Genomic DNA, 21,953 nt, shown 5'->3' on the forward strand with positions numbered 1-21,953 from the left:
ATAGTCTGGCCCTCCAGCAGTCTGAGGGACAGTGAACTGGCCCCCTATTTTAAAAGTTTGAGGACCCCTGCGACTGGGCTATGCTTTGTATACATATATATTATCTAAGGAGGATCCAACTTTAAGAACCAAGGTAGTGAGAATCATATATAAGGAGCATGTGAGGCTGGAAGGTACTTTATTATTCCTGGGACTAAGAATCCTTTTATCCCTTCTTAGATTTGCAACAAAGTTCATTTCTCATATTATAGACTTTAGATTTTCCTATACTTAGTTAGCTCTTTGTTGGACACAGTGATTTGGCTGTAAATCCATTGCTAGTCTCGTTCAAGAAGGTAGCTTAATTGGTCAGCTGTTTCTTTACTGTATTGGGGAACTGCTTCTATTGACCCTGGTTGTCCTTAGGATCTTTTTGATGCATCTTCTAGTCTGGAAACTTTTCTTTCAGAATATCCATTGACCCATTCATCAGGAAGGAATAAACGCAAAAAATAGAGCCAAAATGTGTTCACAAACACATGGTGGTGAGTGGGAGAGCAGGAAGCTACTGCCTTTCCTCCCTAGCTCCACCCAGAAGCTCAAAGACTCACTTATTGCCCCCACTAAAGCTGAGAGATTAATATCCATTTTTCTTTTCATATTAAAACTCAGTCCTTGCTCCTTGTCTCTGGAGTCACCAATATTTCTGGATCTGGTGTCACTTAGAAATATTTTTATCCCCAAATGCTTGTGTCATCAAGGCTGAAACTAACTTCCAAAATTCTCTGTGTTCATGAAAGCAGGCAGAGAAGGTCTGGCTCATGCTTCAGAGATTGAGCCCTCACTGACCAATTCCCCCCTCTCTATATCATTCAGGCAATTCAGTGTTATGGTAAAGATGCGGACTATTGTAGAATAGTCTTTTCAAAGGCCTAATGATTCCTTTCTCATAATTTCAACATGGCTTTAATGCATTTGCCAGTTATTGTAATAAAGTTTTTATTGAGAGTGGTAAGTAGGTGCTAAATGATATAGTAAGTAGAGAAGTGAGCCAGAATAGAGACCAGACTTCAAATCTGAGCTCAGGGGGAAGCTAGATGGTGCAGTGGCTAAAGCATTGACCTTAAAGTAATGAGGATTTGGATTCAAATCCAGATGTATACACTTAGAACTGTCTAGTGGTATGACCCTGGACAAGTCACTTAACCCAAATTGCCTCACACAAAAAATAATTTAACAAAAAGACTAGAGACAAACCTAGGCTCAGACACTATCTGTGTGGCATCAAGAAAGTCACAACCGGAGTTCTGAACGAATCCAACCATTTTGGAGAGTAGTTTGGAACTATGCTCAAAAAGTTATCAAACTGTGCATACCCTTTGATCCAGCAGTGTTACTACTGGGATTATATCCCAAAGAGATTATAAAGAAGGGAAAGGGACCTGTATGTGCACGAATGTTTGTGGCAGCCCTTTTTGTAGTGGCTAGAAACTGGAAACTGAATGGATGTCCATCAGTTGGAGAATGGCTGAATAAATTGTGGTATATGAAAATTATGGAATATTACTGTTCTGTAAGAAATGACCAACAGGATGATTTCAGAAAGGCCTGGAGAGACTTACACGAACTGATGCTGAGTGAAATGAGCAGGACCAGGAGATCATTATATACTTCAACAACAATACTAGATGATGACCAGTTCTGATGGATCAGGCCATCCTCAGCAACAAGATCAACCAAATCATTTCTAATGGAGCAGTAATGAACTGAACCAGCTATACCCAGAAAAAGAACTCTGGGAGATGACTAAAAACCATTACATTGAATTCCCAATCCCTATATTTATGCACACCTGCATTTTTGATTTCCTTCACAAGCTAATTGTACAATAATTCAGAGTCTGATTCTTTTTGTACAGCAAAATAATGTTTTGGTCATGTATACTTATTATGTATCTAAGTTATATTTTAATATATTTAACATCTACTGGTCATCCTGCCATTTAGGGGAGGGGGTGGGGGGGTAAGAGGTGAAAAATTGGAACAAGAGGTTTGGCAATTGTTAATGCTGTAAAGTTACCCATGTATATATCCTGTAAATAAAAGGCTATTAAATTAAAAAAAAAAAAAAAGAAAAAAAAAGAAAGTCACAACCTCTTTTTGTCTCAATTTCCTCCATTCTAAAATGGGATGATAATAGCACTACCTTCCAGAGTTATAAGGATCAATTAAGATAATATTTGTAAAGTGTTTAGCAAAGAACCTGATGCACAGTAGGCAATATATAAGTGCTGGTTATTATTCTGTAAGTAGATAATTATTGATACTATTATTCCTAATTTTCTTTTTGGTTATGAATGATAAGATTGCCAGTTTTCTCCCAAGTTTTTTGAAATCAGAAGATCATTGATTTAAAGCAATAAGGAATTGTAGGATACATTAAATCCAAACCCTTCATTTTCCAGATAAGGATACTGAAGTCCAGAGAAAATAAGTGATTTTTCTGGGGTCAATACAAAATAGCTATATTTTCTTTTTTTTAAATTAACATGCATTTTTTTATCTTTTACTCTAACTTTTCCTCACCTCTCATCTAAGAAAATAGGCAACAGAAAAAAAAAGAGCCAAACAAACAACAAAAATGATCAATTATACATAATTAAGAAAAACAGATTCCTGCATTGACTATGTTTAAAAATGGCTGTTTCATCTTAAAATCATCAGCTCTCTATGTCTCTGGAAGTAAGTTACTTGTTTCACCAAGTCTTTTTTTCCTTTCCTTTTTCTTTCTTCCTTTCTTTTTTTCTTTCTTCCTTTACTTTCTTTCTTTCTTTCTTTCTTTCTTTTTGAGACAATCAGAGTTAAATGACCTTCCTGGTATCACACAGTTAGTAAGTGTCTGAGGCCAGCTTTGGATTCAAAAGTTCTCCTGACTCTAGAATTTGTGTTCTATCTCTGCACCACTTAGCTGCCCCTAACTCTGAGCCTTACATATCATGACTGATTATTATCAAAGTTCTTAAGTCTTTCCAAGCTATCTTTATAAGGTTGTTATTACAGCACAGATTATTCTCCAAATTCTTTTTGCTCACATCACTTGCCATCACTTCATATAAGTCTTCCTAAGTTTCTTCTTTTCATCACTTCCTAGTTACCCTGCTATTACATATTTGAGACAAAATTCAAATCCATTTCTTCCTGACTTTAAATCTAGCCATTTATAGATTTATAATTGAATGGGATCTTAGGGGTAAAATACTCCATTCTCTACCCCAAACTGCTGCCTAGAGACTTAAAGTTACTTACCCAAAGTCACTGGGATAAGTAAAAATCAGAAGTGAAATTTGAATCCAGGACATGGGACTTCAAAAGCATTACATTTCTCCATTCTCATGAAGCACATCCAGAGCAGTGATTTTAGAGCTCAAATGTAGTGACTACAATAGCATCGAAGAAGAAAAGATTTTGTTATTGAAATATTTACAGACAGACATTTTTTTCACATTTCATTCATTCATCATTCTTTCTGCTTCAACTATAAGTTCCCTGGGGATAATCTGGCTTATTTGGGTCTCTTGCCAAGCTTTCCATAAACTAGTTTTTCTCCCTCCTGCTCCTTGCTATTTTATGAGGCAACACTGTTCATGATCTCCATCACCCTCCTACATAAGATTTCACAAATGAGTTTATATTTGAAACTAGTGTTGCCCTTGGCTGCCATAGCCTTCCTCTTGGCAAGGAAGTCAAGCATTTGCTGGATAAGGTGGTTTCTAGACTCTTCAATCATTGCGGTGCTGAATTTACATCTGTTAAACTCCACAGGAAATGGTGATAGTCTGTGTCCATGTCCATTTCCCCCATTCATTTTCCATTTTTCAGTGTCAATTTTATGTCTGAATAGATTGAAGCTGTCTAAGGAATGTGCCATCTAACTTTATGATAATTTTCATCTTAATTTTAAGATAAAAACAGTGAGAATGGCTATGTAAAACTGACCTCCACTCCAGTAACTGGACATTTCTTGTCTGGTGAAATAGTAATTGGAGTGTGTGTGTGTGTGTGTGTGTGTGAAAGAGAGAGAGACAGAGAGAGAGAGAGAGAGAGAGAGAGAGAGAGAGAGAGAGAAATGAGATGAAAGAGAGAGAGAGATGAGAGAGAGAGAGATGTTATTTTGTGTCAGAAGCAGAATTTACAGAGAGCACACCTTGAAGTCAGAAAGTCATTGGTCCATATCCCACTATTGACATGAACTGACTATAACCTTGGGCAAGTGACTTAACATTATTGCCTAAACAGCTCTCTGAGATGATGAACTACAAAGAAGATGCTGATTTGAATCAGTAGAGGGACTTCCATCACCTGGGAGTTCCCAAACCAATGAATTTACAAGTCCAGATCAATTTTGATAGACGTGACTCTCTTCAACAATGAGATGGTTCAAACCAGTTCCAATTGTTCAGTGCTGAAGAGAACCATCTACACCCAGGGAGAGGACTGTGGGAACCTAATGTGGACCACAACATAGTATCTTCCTTCACTCTTTCTGTTGATGTTTGCTTGCATTTTGTTTTCTTTCTCAGTTTTTTTCTTCTTCCTTCTGATTTGATTTTTCTTGTGCAGCAAGATAATTGTATAAATATATATATATATATACATATATTGAATTTAGCAAACGTTTTAACATATTTAACATGTATTGGACTACCTGCCAGCTAGGAGAGGGGGTGGGGAAGGAGGGGAAAATTTGAAACAAAAGGTTTTGCAAGGGTCAATGTTGAAAAATTATTCATGCATATGTTTTAGAAATAAATAGCTTTAATATTAAAAAAAAAAGTTATAGATCCAGTCTCTATGTCACTCCTCTTGTGGGATCATCACAAGATATGCCTCCTAATTCTATTAGGGGTGCGTGGAGAGAAATATTCATTATTACATATGCTGCCAGACACAGTTGATATATTGGCTTATTTTGCTAACTTTCCCCCTTTTTATATATTTTTTTGTTACAAGGAATGTTTATTGGACAGGGAAATGAAGCAGGATGTATCCAGAAATTAAAGTAATGTAAAAACAAATGGTATTGGGGCATCTAGATGGCACAATGAATAGACACAGGACTTGAGTTCAAATCTAGCCTCAGTCTTTCCTATCTATGTGACCTCAAGCATGTCATTTAACCTCAATTGCCCCAGGGGAAAAAAAAGCAAAAATGATATCAATAAAAACAAAATATTTTAGGGCAAAAGAAAATGTATAATATATAAGTATGGATCTCCACATTTACATATATAGTGATGGCATTTTGTTCTTTTTCAAGAATGAAGGACAACAAACAAACAACTATACATGCATATATATTCATGGCAAATGAAGATGGTATATAAACCAAGTCTTTGGTTTTTCTCATTTCTTACTCCTAAACAATATTTTCACATTCATTTATTTGGTTTTGAGCTATGATATCATTGATAGAGAGAAGACTCATTAAAGAGACTGCTCTGCAGCTGATAGTTTTAGAGGCTGGTTAGGTCACTGGGAGAGTGTCAACTGTCTAAGGTCACCCAGCCAATATGTCTGACATGAAACTTGAACTCAACACCTGTTCAACTTTTGGGCTAACTTTCTATCTACCAAGCCATAACATCACTTCTAAGTCATCTTTTCCAATATGTTCCTAGTCATTCCCAATGCCCACCTTTCCATCAAAGCCACCGAGGATTCACATGCATCCTGAATTTATTTGAAAGATGTTATCAAATATTTTCTAGAATTTCATTAGGTCAATTTCTTCATCCAATGTTGGGACATGAATTGTAGCTATCTTCATGGTGGTCTGTTTACAAATGCTCACCACGAGTACTGTAATAGGAGACAACCAAGTGACCCATGAAATGATGTCTCCTGCTGCCGGCTAAAACCCAGACAGCCCAGGAAATGAAAATTAATTATAATTCTATCACAAGCTAAATCTAATTAGGAGGACAAATGCACAGTAGTATCTGTCCCACCCCTCAAAAAGTCATAGAATCCATTTGAAAACCAAGAAATAATTATTTTTGCTTTATTCCATTATGAGCTCAGCAGCAGTTTGGGATGAATAATGGAGGGATGGCAATTGGTTGGAAAGATCGTGGCTCATTAAGAGTTACTGGATAATATTGTCAGAAGTTGTTCTTCCTAATTCCAGACTGGGACAGAAGCTTCCTCTCTAGTATCCCTGGGAACTCTGGATTATAATGAGAATGGCAGGCTCCTGTGGAGTCCTGCCTTTACCACAAAGAGCTGTTTGCCAATGGGGAAGAGTTGGCCCAGCTCCCCTACTGAGCCATAAGCCTTTTATAAGAATAATCCCAGGTCAGCTCTGGGGAGGGGGGCAAATCTGAAAACAATACAAAAGTCCTTGCCATCTCTTCCATTAAGTTGTCATTAGTCATTGAGCCAATGAGCTAGGGAAGACAAATTCTTGACCTTAAAAACAAGCAATTTTTATAAGGTCTGGGGTCAGTCTTCTAGCCTAAGGAAAAGGTCTAAACCACTACTTCAAAGGACTAAATGAGTAAATCCACTAGTGAAATGTGATCATAGATTCAGAGTTCCATGGGATTTAGCAGTCAGTGAGTCCAACCCCCTCATTTAATAGGGAAGGAAAATGAGACCTAGGTCAAGTGACTTGCAAGGGTCATGCATTGACTAAGTCTCTGAGGAGGGCTATGCAATACAAGTTGGTGGGACCAAGCTCCCCAGCCATCTAAAGCAGTAGCTTCTTGTTTTAACTAATTATTCTTGCTAATTTAGTATTAAGCTCTTGTGTCTTTTCTGTGCTGCTAAAGGAAAGCAAGTGCTGTCCAGCACAAAAAAGAGATTGTCTAAAATGGATGCCCTAGGACAGAACTCCAATTGCTTCCTCCCAGTTTTGTTTTTCGATCTTAGCCCTACCAAGAATTTTCTGTGTGGTGTGGGTCATTGTTGACTCTCTCTATCCTCATTTTTTTTCAATAGAAAAACCAAGAGGATTAGACCAGATGACCTTGAAAGTTTCTTCTACCTACTATGAGTGGTTTTGGTTGATCAATGACAAAATGAGAGCTTCATGAAGCTAGAAGAGACATGAACATCTCTGATCAATGATTGAAATCCCCTCATTTTACTAATGATGAAAGTTAGTCATATGATACACAGATTCTAAGTAGCAATATTAGGGTCACACATACATACATATATAGGTTTGAAGTAAGAATTTTAGAGATATTTAGAAATAACTAACCCTCTCATTTTTTTCAGATGAGGAACCAGAACTCTAGAGATGGAAAATATTTGCCCAATCTTATATAAGGAATAAATAAATAGTAGAGTTAGCATTTGAATTCATGTACTCCAGCATCAAATTTATTATCACTGTAGTTCTCATTAAATGAGACTCAGAAAGGCTCTGAAAAACCATCTACTTCCTCCATCATTTTGTATTAAATATACCCAAGACTCAGAGAGATAATTTGTCCAAGATGACAGAAAAAGGCCCCATCTAGAATCTCTCTGCCAAGGGAAAGTCAGTAATTATATAATCAAAACTACAAAACACTTTCCACACAAATAAAGTCAGATCTAAACAATTAGAAAAATATCAAGTGCTCTTCAATAGATTGAGCAAATATAATAAAGATGACAATACTACATAAACTAATCTATTTATTTAGGGCTATACCAATCAAACTCCCAAGAAAGTATTTTACTGACCTAGAAAAATAACAACAAAATTCATCTGGAAGAACAAAAGGTCAAAAATTTCAAAGGATTTAATGAAGAGAAAAGCAAACGAAGGTGGCCTAGCTGTACCAGATCTAAAACTATATTATAAAGCAGCAGTCATCAAAACCATTTGGTATTGGCTAAGAAATAGACTAGTTGATCAGTGCAATAGGTTAGGCTCAGAGAACAAAGTAGTCAATGATGATAGCAATCTAGTATTCAACAAACCCAAAGACCCCAGCTTTGGGGATAAGAATTCACTATTTGACAAAAACTGCTGGGAAAATTGGAAACTAGTATGGCAGAAAGTAGGCATAGATCCATACTTAACACCATACACCAAGGTGTATGTATACATACATACATACAAATATGTATACCAAGATACCATATATCTGGTCATATACCAAGACCAGATCGAAATGGGTTCATGGTCTAGACATAAAGAAAGATATTATGAACAAATTAAAAGAACATTAGGATAGTTTACCTCTCAGATTTGTGGAGGAGGAAGGAATTCCTTTTGTGACCAAAGAAGAATGAGAGATCATTACTGATCACAAAATAGATAATTTTGATTATATTAAGTTAAAAAGTTTTTGTACAAACAAAACTAATGCAGACAAGATTAAAAGGGAAGCAATAAACTGGGAAAACATTTTTACATCCAAAGAATCTGATAAAGGCCTCATTTCTAAAATACATAGAAAATAGACTCAAATTTATAATAGTTCAAGCCATTCTCCAATTGATAAACGGCCAAAGGATATGAACAGACAATTTTCAGATGAAGAAACTGAAACTATTTGTAGTCACACGAAAAGTCCAAATCACTATTGATCAGAGAAATACAAATTAAGAGAACTCTGAGATACCACTACACACCTGTCAGATTGGCTAAGATGCCAGGAAATGATAATGACCAATGTTGGGAGAGATGTGGGAAAATTGGGACAGTGATACATTGTTGGTGGACCTGTGAATGGATCTAGGCATTCTGGAGAGCAGTTTGGAACTATGTTCAAAAAGTTATCAAACTGTGCATACCCTTTGATACAGCAGTATTTCTACTGGGATTATATCCCAAAGGATCTTAAAGGAGGGAAAGGTACCTACATGTGCAAAAAATGTTTGTGGCAGTCCTCTTTGTAGTGGCAAGAAACTGAAAAATGAGTGGATGCCCATCAACTGGAGAATGGCTGAATAAATTATGATATATGAAAGCTATGGAATATTATTGTTCTGTAAGAAACGACCAGCAGGATGATTTCAGAGAGGCTTGGAGACCTACATGAACTGATATTAAGTGAAATGAGCAGAACCAGGAGATCATTGTACATGGCAACAACAATGATCAATTCTGATGGATGTGGCTCTCTTCAACAATGAGATGATTCAAACCAGTTCCACTTGTTCAATGATAAAGAGAGACATCTATACCCAGAGAGAGAATCATGGAACATAACACAGCATTCTCACTCTCTCTGTTATTATTTGTTTGCATTTTGCTTTCTTTTCCAGTTTTTCTTTTTCTTCCTTCTTAATCTGATTTTTCTTTTGCAGCAAGATAACTGTATAAATATGTATACATATAGTGGAAACAAAAAAGCCCCATCTAGAATCCAGTTTCTATATTCTTTCTACTCCTTTTTTCCATACTGTGTGTGATTTGCTAACTTCACAAGGGGTATATTCAGCATATAGAATGGCTATCTTAAGAGAGGAGAAAGAAAAATGGTCCCCAAAGGGCAAGATGGCATTAGACTGCAGTGGTAAGAAAACCCTTAGAGTATATCTCTTTTCTAAAAAAGAAGAGCCATTGTCTGGGAGTTGGGAATATGTTTCTAATCTTGGTTTTTTCGCATCTTTCCTGTGTAATGTTGGCCATGTCATTCCTTCTTCTTGGATTCAGTTTTCTCATTTGTAAAATGGAGGCCATAGATCCATATGTCAGAATTAGCACAGCCAATATCACCTAGCTCAATTCCCTCCTGCCTCAAACATTTAAATAAGAGTTCCTTCTACTAATTGACGGGCATCCCAGGAAATCATATATAAGTGATTACCCAGTTTCTGCATAAATACTTCCAGTGGTAGAGAGCTCCCTACCACTTGAGGCAACCCATCCCATAGTATGCTGAGTCTTTAGAAGCTTTTCTTTATTTTGAGCCCTGAACTAATTACAGGTAGAAAACAGATAATGGAATAGCATCAGGAGTGTGCTGGAGGTAGCTAATATATAAGAGAATATATTGTTCAGTTTTCAACATGAGTGTTCATGCCTCAAAAAGTGGCAGATGCCACAAATTAGACTATCATTTTAAAATTTGATATCTAGACTTAAGAAAGAGAGAAAATGTCACTAAAGCAGTGTCACATGTACTTTTTTTTTCAGAGCCACTTGTTAACTATCTACCAGTGCAGCCTTTAGTGAGAGGAAGAACTATATGTTCTCCAATACAATTCTTCCAAAAAGATCTCGAAAATATACCAATCCAACTCTTAATCATGAAATCTAAGAAAAAATTCACATTTCTAGCCAAGATCAGAATAGGGAGATAGAGAGATCTGAGAAAACTGGGAACTTGGTCCACCTAAGGATGCACCATGTGAAACATTCCAGCTCACAAGAATTAAAAGGATAGCAAGGCTGTGCACCATAGCAAGAAGAGGTCTCTGACCCATAAACCCTGGATCTTGTTCATACCATAGGAAGAGTTATCAACTGGTAACTCTGCTGTTTGCTACTCGCCCAAATCCAAATCACAGCTCCCCATGGCATATTGTAGACAGTCTATCCCTGAGAGCAATGTTTTGGAGTGAGAAGAAGTCCCTTTATTTACTGAGTCAATATACTAAGCAAGGTCAGAAAAGCAAAGAGTATCCATGTTACTCTGACCTCAGCAATAGAATGGAGGCACAGTTCAAGCTTTGTCTCAGTCTGAGTTGAAACAGAATAACTAGGGCAAGAATCTCAGACCAAAGGAGAACCTAAGCTCTATCATTCTCAGACTATAGAATTTTTCAACTGGCTAATAGTGAATTAGTCTAGTGGCAGTCTACCATAACTTTTATCCACAGCAAGCCCCCAGCATTACACGGGGAAGATATGGGGGAAAAAAGACTAGAAACATATTCCCAACTCCCCGGCAAAGACTGTTCTGCTTTAGAAAACAGATATATTCTGAAGAGTCTCTTACCACTTTAATCTAATGGAATTTTGACCTTCAGGGACAATTTCTTCTTTCTCATTTCTCAAGATGGCTATTCACTTCAGACCCAAAGCCAGGTCAGGAACTGGCAGAGTTTAAACCAAGAGCATGAGGAACAAACTTAATGCTGAATCAAACCACTTTAGGAGCACTCGAAGCTTGCAGGTCACTAGACTGATCTGTTCTTTAGATCCTGAAATAAAACAACACTCAGTACTCCCAAGTACTCCCAAGAAAGTGTCAGCAGATCCCAGAAATACAAAATTTCAACCCAGACATTTTCCCAGGAGTATACAAAATTATGATTTTAATATACCGTCCAAAGTCAGAAAATAGGCTGGAAGAATGAGTAAATGCAAAATGAAAAGAGTTACCATGATGATGGATGTTCAAAATACAAACTAAGAAAAAGAGAATGATTTCAAAACATCTATAAGCAAAGCATCAAAGGAAAAGACAACTTGGGCACAGATTCAACTAGAATTCCTGGAAGATCAGATAAGAGTTTCTTTTAAATAAAAGTAAAATGAATTTTTAAAATCAAATGAGCATACTAGGGGGAAAGCAGAAATAGAAATAAGTTATGGAAGAAATGTATGCAGAGAATTAATAACTTTGAATAAGAGGTATAAAATCTTATTCAAGGAAAAAATCTCTAAAAATTAGAAAATCAAATAAAAACTAATGACTCCATAGGACAACAAGAAATATAAACAAAGTGAAAAGACTAAGAAAATAGTAAATTTCTCATGGCAAAAAGAACAGACCTGGAAAAGAAATTGAGAAGAGAATATTTAAGAATCACAAGTCTATAAGCCATGACAAAAAAAAAAAATAAGAGCTTAGATATCATATTTCAAGAACTCATAAAGCTGTCCAGATCTTTTAAACCCAGAAAGCAAAGTAAAAATCGAAAAAACACACTAGTCATCTTCTGAAAGAAACCTCAGAATGAAAACTCCCAGGAACATTATTGCAAAAATCCAGAGCGTCCAGGTAAAGAAAAAGAAATATATTGCAAGTAATTAGAAAGGAAGAATTCAAATACAAAGGAACCATAGTCAAGATCATATAGGATTAGTAGCCATTTAACAATAGAAAAAAAAAACTTAATTAAAAGGCATAAATCAGGAAACTACATTTTGATGAAAGGTAACTTAGATGATGAACTAACATCAATATTAAACATATTAATGTTAAATATATTAAAAATACAACTATCATAGCCTCGAAATACTTGTTAAATAAATTATCAGGAGAAATAAATATTAAAACTATAATAATGGGGGAACTTTATTTATCCTCCCTTCAGACCTAAATAAATTTAACTCCCCAAAATAAACAAGAACAAAGATAATGACCTGAATGGAATTATACAAAAAGTAGATGTGATTGGCCTCTTTAAAATATTGAAAGGAAATAGAAAGGATTATATCCAGTTCTCAGCTATGCATGAGGGGGGAGACAAAGAGATCATGTACTAGGGACATTAAAAAACACACAAATTCAGAAAAGCAGAAATATTACATCTTTTACCAACCATATGATAATAGAAATTACATTCAATAAAAAGCTTTTATAACAAAGATTTAAATTAATTAAAACTAAATAATCTAATTCTAAAGAATGATTGGATCAAGGAATAAATCATAGGAACAAGTAATACTTTCATTAAAGATCATACCAACAAGACAATTAAATTTGGGGAATATAGTTTAAAAAGTTCATTAAAAAATATAACTCTAAATACTCTAAATAAAAAGAGAAAGAACAGGTCAATCAATTGGACATGCAATTAAAAAAACAAACAAGTTACAGCCCATGAGTTAAACATCAGAGCAGAAATTCTGAAAATCAAAGAAGAAAATGAAGAAAATCAAAATTGAATCAGTAAATAAAATTGGCTTTTTTACTGGGTAAATCATTAATTGACTGATTTTTAAAATGAAAAGAAAGAAACCAAATCACTATTATCAAAATGGAAAAAAAGGTGAATTCAAAACAATGAAAATGCAATTTAAAAAAATAAAGATTGCAAGGACTTTTTCACCCAGTAATATGCCAAGAAAACTGATGAAATCAGTTAAATTTATAAACATTTAAAAATATAAATAGAACAGATTAACAAGCAGAAACAGAACTCATACAATACAGTGTTAGAAAAATAAATCAAACAACCCAAAAATAAATTCTCAAAAGAAAAAAAAAACTTCAGGGTCAGATAGATTTACAAACAAATTCTATCAAACATTTATAGAACAATCAATTCCAATAGTATTTAAGTTGTTCTTTAAAAATAAGATAAAAAATAAAAATAGAATAAAGAAGGATCCTACCAGATTTCTTCTGTGATTTAAGTCTGGGAGACTTAGAACAAAACAAACAAAAAAGTAAAGGCTAATAGGGTTACCTAATGGATATTAATGCAAAAAAAATTAAATAAAATATTAGCAAAGAGACTGTAGCAACATCACAAATGTAATACACTATGGCCAAGCTGGATTTATACAAGGAATGAAAAAGAGAGGTTCAGTATCAGGAAAACTTTCAAGATCATTGACCATTTTAATCATAGGAATAACATATCCAATAGATACAGAAAAAAAAAAAAAAACCTTTTGATAGGATGCAACATGTATGAACAAGTCACTTTACCACTTAGGGCCCCAGGGAGCTCTCTAAAATACTAAGCTGCACTCCATCTCTCAAAACCTCAGTTTCTCCACCTATAAGATGGAAATAATCACTTTTACTACCAGATACATAATGTTGTGAATAATGCATTGTGTCATCTTTTAGAAATATCAATCATTGTCACTAGATACATTTCTTAGGTTATCTTCAACCTCATCACCCAGGAAAGTGGGTTAATTCCATCACCTAAATCAGTTCGGTTGGCAAAAAGATAAATAAGAAGCGTCTGTGTATTACTAGGTTAATCTGAGCTTAGCTTTGTGGGGGTTTTGCTCCCTATATCCTTTTTTGTCCCTTCAATGTAACCACTAACCTTTGACATCAAAAGATATTTCTGTGACTTGTGTCAATGATTCCCTGTCTCTGGAAGCTTTCTTTTAAGTGATGAAGTTAAACAAATTACCAGCAAATTTACCAGATGCTTTTTCATAACTTCTATGCCAAAACAAAAATAACTCTTCTTTGGAAGGTTACACACATGTCCAAAGATGCACCCATTGCTAACACATGAGCAGAAGCCAATATCCATTAGCCTCCATTAGAGCTCATAGAATCACAAATTAAGAGCAGAACTGGACCTTAGCGGCCAAATAGTCATCAGATCATAAATCTATAGCTAGAAAGCACCTTAGAGGCTATCAAATTCTTCTTCCTCACTTTATAAATAAGGAAAATGAGGTCCAAGAAAGTAAAATGATTTATTCCAAGGCCTATAACTCTGTGTCCAACAATCTTTTCATATTTCCAATTCACCTTCAGAGCCTGATAGATAGTCTTCAGCTCTCCTTAGTGGTGATTTTTGGAAACAACTAAGAATCTTTTGGAATATGACTTGGTGAATTAGGTAATTAAGCAATCTAGGCGAGTCCTGGTTTTGATCAAAGAATTTTACTTTGTTAGAGGAGAACTCTTAAGGACTGAAGTAATCTGAAAATATTTAATATGAAAACAAACACTTTTATAATATTTTTAATAAAAGGCAACCATAAAGGAAAGAAAATAATCTTGAGACTCATTAATTGCCTCTGGAAAGGCAACTTTATTTCACTGAGGTGTACAAGTTCTGTTATGTTTTTCTTTCTTTTCTTTTCTTTTTTTTTAGTTTTTCTCTTCATTTCATTGTAAATGGTACAATAAAATAGATTTCTTTGGGTCAGTCAGCTCATAGTTCTTTATCCAAAGCCCCTAGGTTACCACTATTCGATGGAAATAACAAATCCAACCATCCTTGTTAGGCAAGGTCACATAAAACAATATATGCCTACATTTTTCTTTATCACACAGAAATTTTTTAAGCATCTGCTAGTTATCATTACAAAATACTTTGAGGTATTTCCATAGTAGAGTGCCTCACTTGCCCCTCTAAAGTCATCCGAGTCTAGTAGCAAGATACAGATCAGGATAACTGGTGATGGTCTTGGATAACAGCTTTTTGACCTTTTTAAGCTAAGTTCTTTAACGCATCTCAGTTTGATTGAGGCAATGCCCAAATGAATGCAAAAACATTTAAGGCTATGCTATTGTTACAAACCTGTTATATACCGAGTGGATGATGTCCTCAAAATAGTTGCATATAACCGTCTTGTTTTCTTTCTCTTTGCAACCTGCAGAAATAAACCCACCATCAACTAGACAATTACCAACTAGAGAGAGTAGTATATTTTTTGGTCACTAGGTGGAACTGCCCTTAAGTCACCAAACAGATAATTTTGTCTATATAGAAAGTGCAAGGCTATTGACTTTATCAACAACTGTGGTATTGTTTATTACTAAAGGGTACGTAGCAGTAGAATCATCTTAAAGCAGTTCTCCTCCCTTCTCTCATTTTTTTTTGTTTTTGTTTTTCTGTTATACTGCAATTTTATTTATTTTGTAAATAGTTCCCAATTAGTTATTTTTTTAATTTTCAACATTCATCTTTATAAGATTTTGAATTTCAAATTTTGCTTCTCCATTCTTCCCCAAGACAGCAAGCAATCTGATAAAGGTTATACATGTACAAATATGTTAAACACATTTCCACATTAGTTATATTGTGCCCCAGAAAAAGAATTAAAATAAAAATGAAAAATCACAAGAAAGAAAAAAACAAAGAAAAAATAGTAAACATAGTATTCTTTGACCTACATCCAGACTCTGCGGTTTTCTCTGTAGATATGGATAGCACTTTCCGTCATGAGTTTTTTGGAATTGCCTTGGATCATTGCTGAGAAGAATTAAATCATTCAAAGCTGATCATAACACAATGTTGCTGTTATTATATACAATATTCTTCTGTTTCTTCTTACTTCACTCAGCATCAGCTCATGTAAGTCTTTCCAGGTTTTTTTTTCCCTTTATGTCTAAACCATGTACCCGTTTTGATTATATCTTAGTTTATACTGTGAGATGTTGGTATAAGCCTAGTTTCTGCCATACTTTTTCCAGTTTTTCCTGCACTCTGTCAAATAGTGAGTTCCACAAGCTGGAGTCTTTAGGTTTATCAGTCAGTAGATTACTATAGTTATTTACTGTTGTGCTTTGTGTACCTAATCTATTCCACCAATGCACCACTCTATTTCTTAGCCAATATCAAACAATTTTGGCAATTGCTGTCTTATAATAGTTTTAGATCTGGTACAGCGAGGCCACCTTCCATTACATTTTTTCCCATTTAATTCCCTTAATATTGTTGACATTTTATCGTGAGTTTCCTAAATCTATAAAATAATATTTGGTAGTCTGATTGGTGTGTCACTGGTTAAGGAAATTAATTTACATAGAACTCTCTTTTTATTATATTAGCTTGGATTATCCATGAACAACTGATATTTTTCCAACTCTTTATATCTGTTTATTGATGCGAAAATTTTTGTAATTGTGTTCACATAGTTTCTGGGTTTGTCTTAGCAGGTAGACTTCCAAATATTTTATACATCTATTGGTTTTTAAAATGTAATGTCTCTATCTCTTGGCACTAGATTTTGCTGGCAGTATATAAAAATGCTGTTCATTAATGTAGGTTTATTTTATATCCCACAATTTTACAAAAGTTATTATTTCACATAGGTTTTAGTTGATTCCAAGTTTCTCTAAGTATACCATCATATCATCTGTAAATAGTGATAATTTTGTTTTCTCATTGCCTATTCTAATTCCTGAGATTCTACTACAATATTGACTAGCAATTGATGATAATGGACATCTTTGTTTCACCTTTGATCTTACTGAAAAAGCTTCAAGCGTATGCCCATTACACATAATGCTTGCTGAAAGTTTTTAGATAGATGCTACTTGTCTTTGTAAGGAAAACTCCATTTACTCCTATGCTCTCTAATGTTTTTATTAGGAATGTGTATTGTATTTTGTCAAATGCTTTTTTCTGCAACTATTGAGATAATCATGATTTGCTAGTTTTGTTATTGATAGGATCAATTATACAGTCTTGCAATCCTGATATAAATTCCACTTGGTTTTAGTGTATTATCCTCATGATAGATTGCTGTGATCTCTTTGTCAATATTTTATTTAAGATTTTTGCATTAATATTTATTAAGGAAATTGGTCTATATATTTTTTCTCTCTTTCAATTCTTCCTGACTTAGATATCAATACCTTATCTGAGTCATAAAAGGAATTTGGTAGGACTCCTTCTTTGCTTATTTTTAAAAATAATAATACATAGTATTGGAATTGTTATTTAAATGTTTGGTAGAATTCACTTTTAAAATCATCTGTCCCTGGAGATTTTTTTCTTAGGGAATTCATTGATGACTTCTTCAATTTCTTTTCTCCAAAATGGGAGTGTTTAAGTTCTTTATTTTTTCTCCTGTTAATTTGGGCAATTTATATTTTTGTAACTGTTCATTCACTTTACTTAGATTGTCAGATTTATTGGCATACAATTGAACAAAATAGCTCCTAATTATTATTTTTAATTTCCTTTTAATTGGTGGTGAATTCACTATTTTCATTTTTGATGGTGGCAATTTGGTTTTCCTCTTTAAAAAAAAAAACAAATTAACCAAAGGTTTATGTATTTATTGTGTTTTTTTTTCATAAAACCAGCTTTTAGTTTTAATTATTAATTCAATAGTTTCTGCTTTCAATTTTATTAATCTCTCCTTTGGTTTTCAGAATTTATAATTTGGTATGTAATTGAGAGCTTTTAATTGTTCTTTTCTAGCTTTTTTTAGTTTCATGCTCAATTCATTGATCTATTCTTTCTCTGTTTCATTCATATAAGCATTTACAGATATAAAATTTCCCCTAAGAATTGCTTTGGTTACATCCCATAAATTTTGCTATTTTGTTTCATTATTGTCTTCCAATTTGATAAAATTATTGTTTCTGTAATTTCTTGTTTGACCCACTCGTTCTTTAGGATTAGATTACTTAGTTTCCAATTTATTTTAACCTATCTTTCCATTGTCTTTTATTACACATAATTTTTATTGCATCATTGTCTGAAAAGGATGCATTTAATATTTCTGCCTTTCTGAATTTTATTGTGAGGTTTATATGCTCTAATATTTGAACAATTTTTGTGTAGATGCCATATAATATTGATAAAAAGATATATTCCTTTCTAGCCCATTCCATTTTCTCCAAGGGTCTATTATATCTAACTTTACTAAAACATATTAATTTCCTTCTTTCTTATTTATTTTGTGGTTATATTTGTCTAATTGTAGAGGAAGAAATTGAAGTCCTCCACTAATATAGTTTTGTTGTCTATTTCTTAACTTCTCTAAGAATCTGGGTGCTCATACACTTGGTGCATAGATAGTTAGTATTAATATTATTTCATTGTCTCTAGTACCTTGTAGCAAGATATAGTTTCCTTTCCTATATCTTTTAATTTTATCTATTTTCATCTTTTACTTTTGTTTTGCCTGGGATCAAGATTGATCCAACTGCTTTTTTACCTCAGCTGAAACATGATATATTTTGCTCCAGCTTTTTACCAATCTTCTATGTGGAGCTGTCTGTTTTAAATGTGTTTCTTGTAAACATATTGGAGGATTCTAGTTTTTAATCCATTTTGCTACCTGCTTCCATTTTATGGAAGAATTCATCACATTCACATTCAGAGTTATAAGTAGTAACTGTATATTTCCTACATTCTATTTCTCTCCATTTAACCTTTTTTACTTTCCTTTCTCCCTGTCCCTCCTGACCAGTGTTTTGTTTCTAACTGCCACCTCCCTCAGTCAGCGCTGCCTCCTCCCCTGTTATTTTTAAAGCAATAATCAGGATGAGCCTGCTGGGGTCTTGATAGGGCACCAACATTTTTAGATCATCGCTAGTACTGGCCATCCAACAGATGCAGAAACGATTGACTTCAGTTCCTTTTCAACAAGACTAATAAGATATTATACCATATCATCTGTAGTTGTAAGGGATCTCAGGGGTTAAGGAGTCCAATCCATTTTTTCTACAAGAGAGGAAACTGAGGTCCATGGAGGTAAAGAGACTCACAGGTAGTTCAAATAGGAAGCTACTAGATTAAAAAGATACTTCTTCTACCCACTTACTAACAAGGGCCATGTCACTCGAATCTATTTCTGCTTCATTCATTCCATAAGAATTTGTCTTGAAAATTGATTTCAGTTCACAACATAGCATTTTCACTCTTTTTGTTATTCACTTGCATTTTGTTTTTTTTTCTTTTTGATCTTATTTTTCTTGTGCAGAAAAATAATTGTATAAATATGTTTACATATATTGGATTTAACATATATTTTAACACGTATAACATATATTGGATTATTTGCCATATAGGGGAGGGGGAGATGGGAAGGGGGGAAATTTGATTTTGCAAGGTTTTGCAAGGGTCAATATTGAAAAAATTATCCATGCATATGTTTTGAGCATAAAAAGCTTTAATAAAAAAACAAAAAAAGAAAATTGATTTCAGCATGTTTCATGCAATGTGTTCTAAATAGAAAAAAAAATTTTACATTAAGAGTCAAACCTTATAAAATAGGTATTTCTTAAGCCAAACTCACAATAGAGAAAGCTATTCTGAATTCAAGAAAACACTTAACTATTAAGAAATTTGCTCTCTTAAAAGCAATTCAAGCTACACTTACAGAGTGCCTAATGGAACTTCCAAAAGCATAGCTAAGAATGATCTCTGATGAGAAAAAAAACAAAAAAGAAAAAAATTGTTTGGATGTAAAAAACTATCACTGAATTTCTGGAAGAGACCATATGATCTAATCTATTCATGAATAAGATTTTTAGAAATCGTAGAATTTTGAGTTCGAAGAAAAACAGAGGATCACAGACCTAAAATTGGAAGGGTCCCCAGAAATCTCTTATGCTAACCCTTTCCAAAAAGACTAAATAACTTATCTAGGACACATAAAAAGTATCAGATATGGAATTTAAATCTGGGTGTTCTGATTTCGAATGAAGTGCTTTTCCCACTTTCCTTTTTAGGAAAATCTAGGCCAGCCCCCTCTTAGTTTAAAGATAAGGAAATCAAAGGTCAGACAAGTTTAATTTACCAGGAACAGAGACAGAGTTCAAACCTAGAACTTGTGTCTTTCTACTAAAACATGCTCTATAACACTTTTCACAAATAGTGGTCCTTCCTTGGTGAGCTATGCTCCAAGACAGCCCATTCTCTAATCAGACAGTTTGTTTTTCTGTATTTTTCTTTATATTAAAACTAAACTTGGCTCTCTTAACTTCCCATGCTATTTCACATTTCACCCTATTCAGCCAAGGAAGTGATCTACCTCTTCCACTTAAGGGTCCTTCAGACACTTCATTGGTTTATAGAATCAGGAAGGGACTTTAAAGGTAATCTAGTTCAACCATCTCATCTTACAGATGAGGAAACAAGCTCAGAAAGATGAAGTGGCTTACTCACAGATAACAGAGTTGGGGCCTTGCAAAATGAACCAATGGAGCAGGCCAGCCTTTCTTCTCCAACATAGAACTTGTATATACAGAGTTGTTTGCATGTTGCCCACCCCATTCTCTTAAGAACTTCTGTACACCCAGTACAGTGACTGGCACTGAGGAAGTATTAATGAAGACTTACTAACTTCATACCAACATTATCTTTACCACCACATCTTGCCTTCAATCTATCTTTGTTTGTCCTTTATTCTCAAAGACGACCATGACTTCAGGGAGGTGTCCTGACATACAAGTGAATTGGATATAAGTGAGAGGAGGAGACTCACTTTCTCCTCCAGAGTCCTCTGGGTCCAGGGGCAAGATATAGATCAGAGGCCTTTTTGATTTTTTGCTAAGGAATTGGGGTTAAGTGACTTACTCAGGATCACACAGATATGAAGTGTCAAATTCTGAGATCAGATTTGAACTCGGGTCCTCCTGATTTCAGAGCTGATGCAGGCCTTAGCCTTTTTAAGTAACAAGTTTCAGTTTGACTGAGGCAATGCCCAATCAGTGATTAAGGTTAGGTAAAAAAACAGTCAAAGGTTCTGATAAAGGCCTCATTTCCAAAATATATAGAGAATTGACTCTAAGTTGTAAGAAATCAAGCCATTCTCCAATTGATAAATGGTCAAAGGATATGAACAGACAATTCTCAGACGAAGAAATTGAAACTATTTCTAGCCATTTGAAAAGATGTCCCAAGTCATTATTAATCAGAGAAATGGAAATTAAGACAACTCTTGAGATACCACTACACATCTGTCAGATTGGCTAGAATGACAGGGAGAAATAATGACCAATGTTGGAGGGGATGTGGGAGAACTGGGGCACTGATACATTGTTGGTGGAATTGTGAATCCATCCAGCCATTCTGGAGAGCAATTTGGAACTATGCTCAAAAGTTATCAAACTGTGCATACCCTTTGATCCAGCAGTGTTACTACTGCACTTATACACCAAAGAAATACTAAAGAAGGGAAAGGGACCTGTATGTGCAAAAATGTTTGTGGCAGTTCTCTTTGTAGTGGCCAGAAACTGGAAACTGAGTGGATGCCCATCAATTGGGGAATGGTTGAATAAGTTATGGTATATGAAAATTATGGAATATTATTGTTCTGTAAGAAATGACCAACAGGATGATTTCAGAGAGGCCTGGAGAGACTTACATGAACTGATGCTGAGTGAAATGAGCAGGGCCAAGGGATTATTATATACGTCAATAACAATACCATATGATGACCAATTCTGATAGACATGGTCCTTTCAATTTGGAACAAAAGGTTGCACAATTGTCAATGCTGAAAAATTACCCATGCATATGACTTGTAAATAAGCTATAATCAAAAAAAAGTTAGGTAAAAAAATGAGGTAGAGAATGGCCTCTTTTACCTAGTGAAAAAAAAATCTGGGAGGGGAACATCCTTGG

This window comes from Sarcophilus harrisii, chromosome 1 (genome assembly GCF_902635505.1).
Source record: "Sarcophilus harrisii chromosome 1, mSarHar1.11, whole genome shotgun sequence".
Taxonomy (NCBI): Eukaryota; Metazoa; Chordata; class Mammalia; order Dasyuromorphia; family Dasyuridae; genus Sarcophilus; species Sarcophilus harrisii.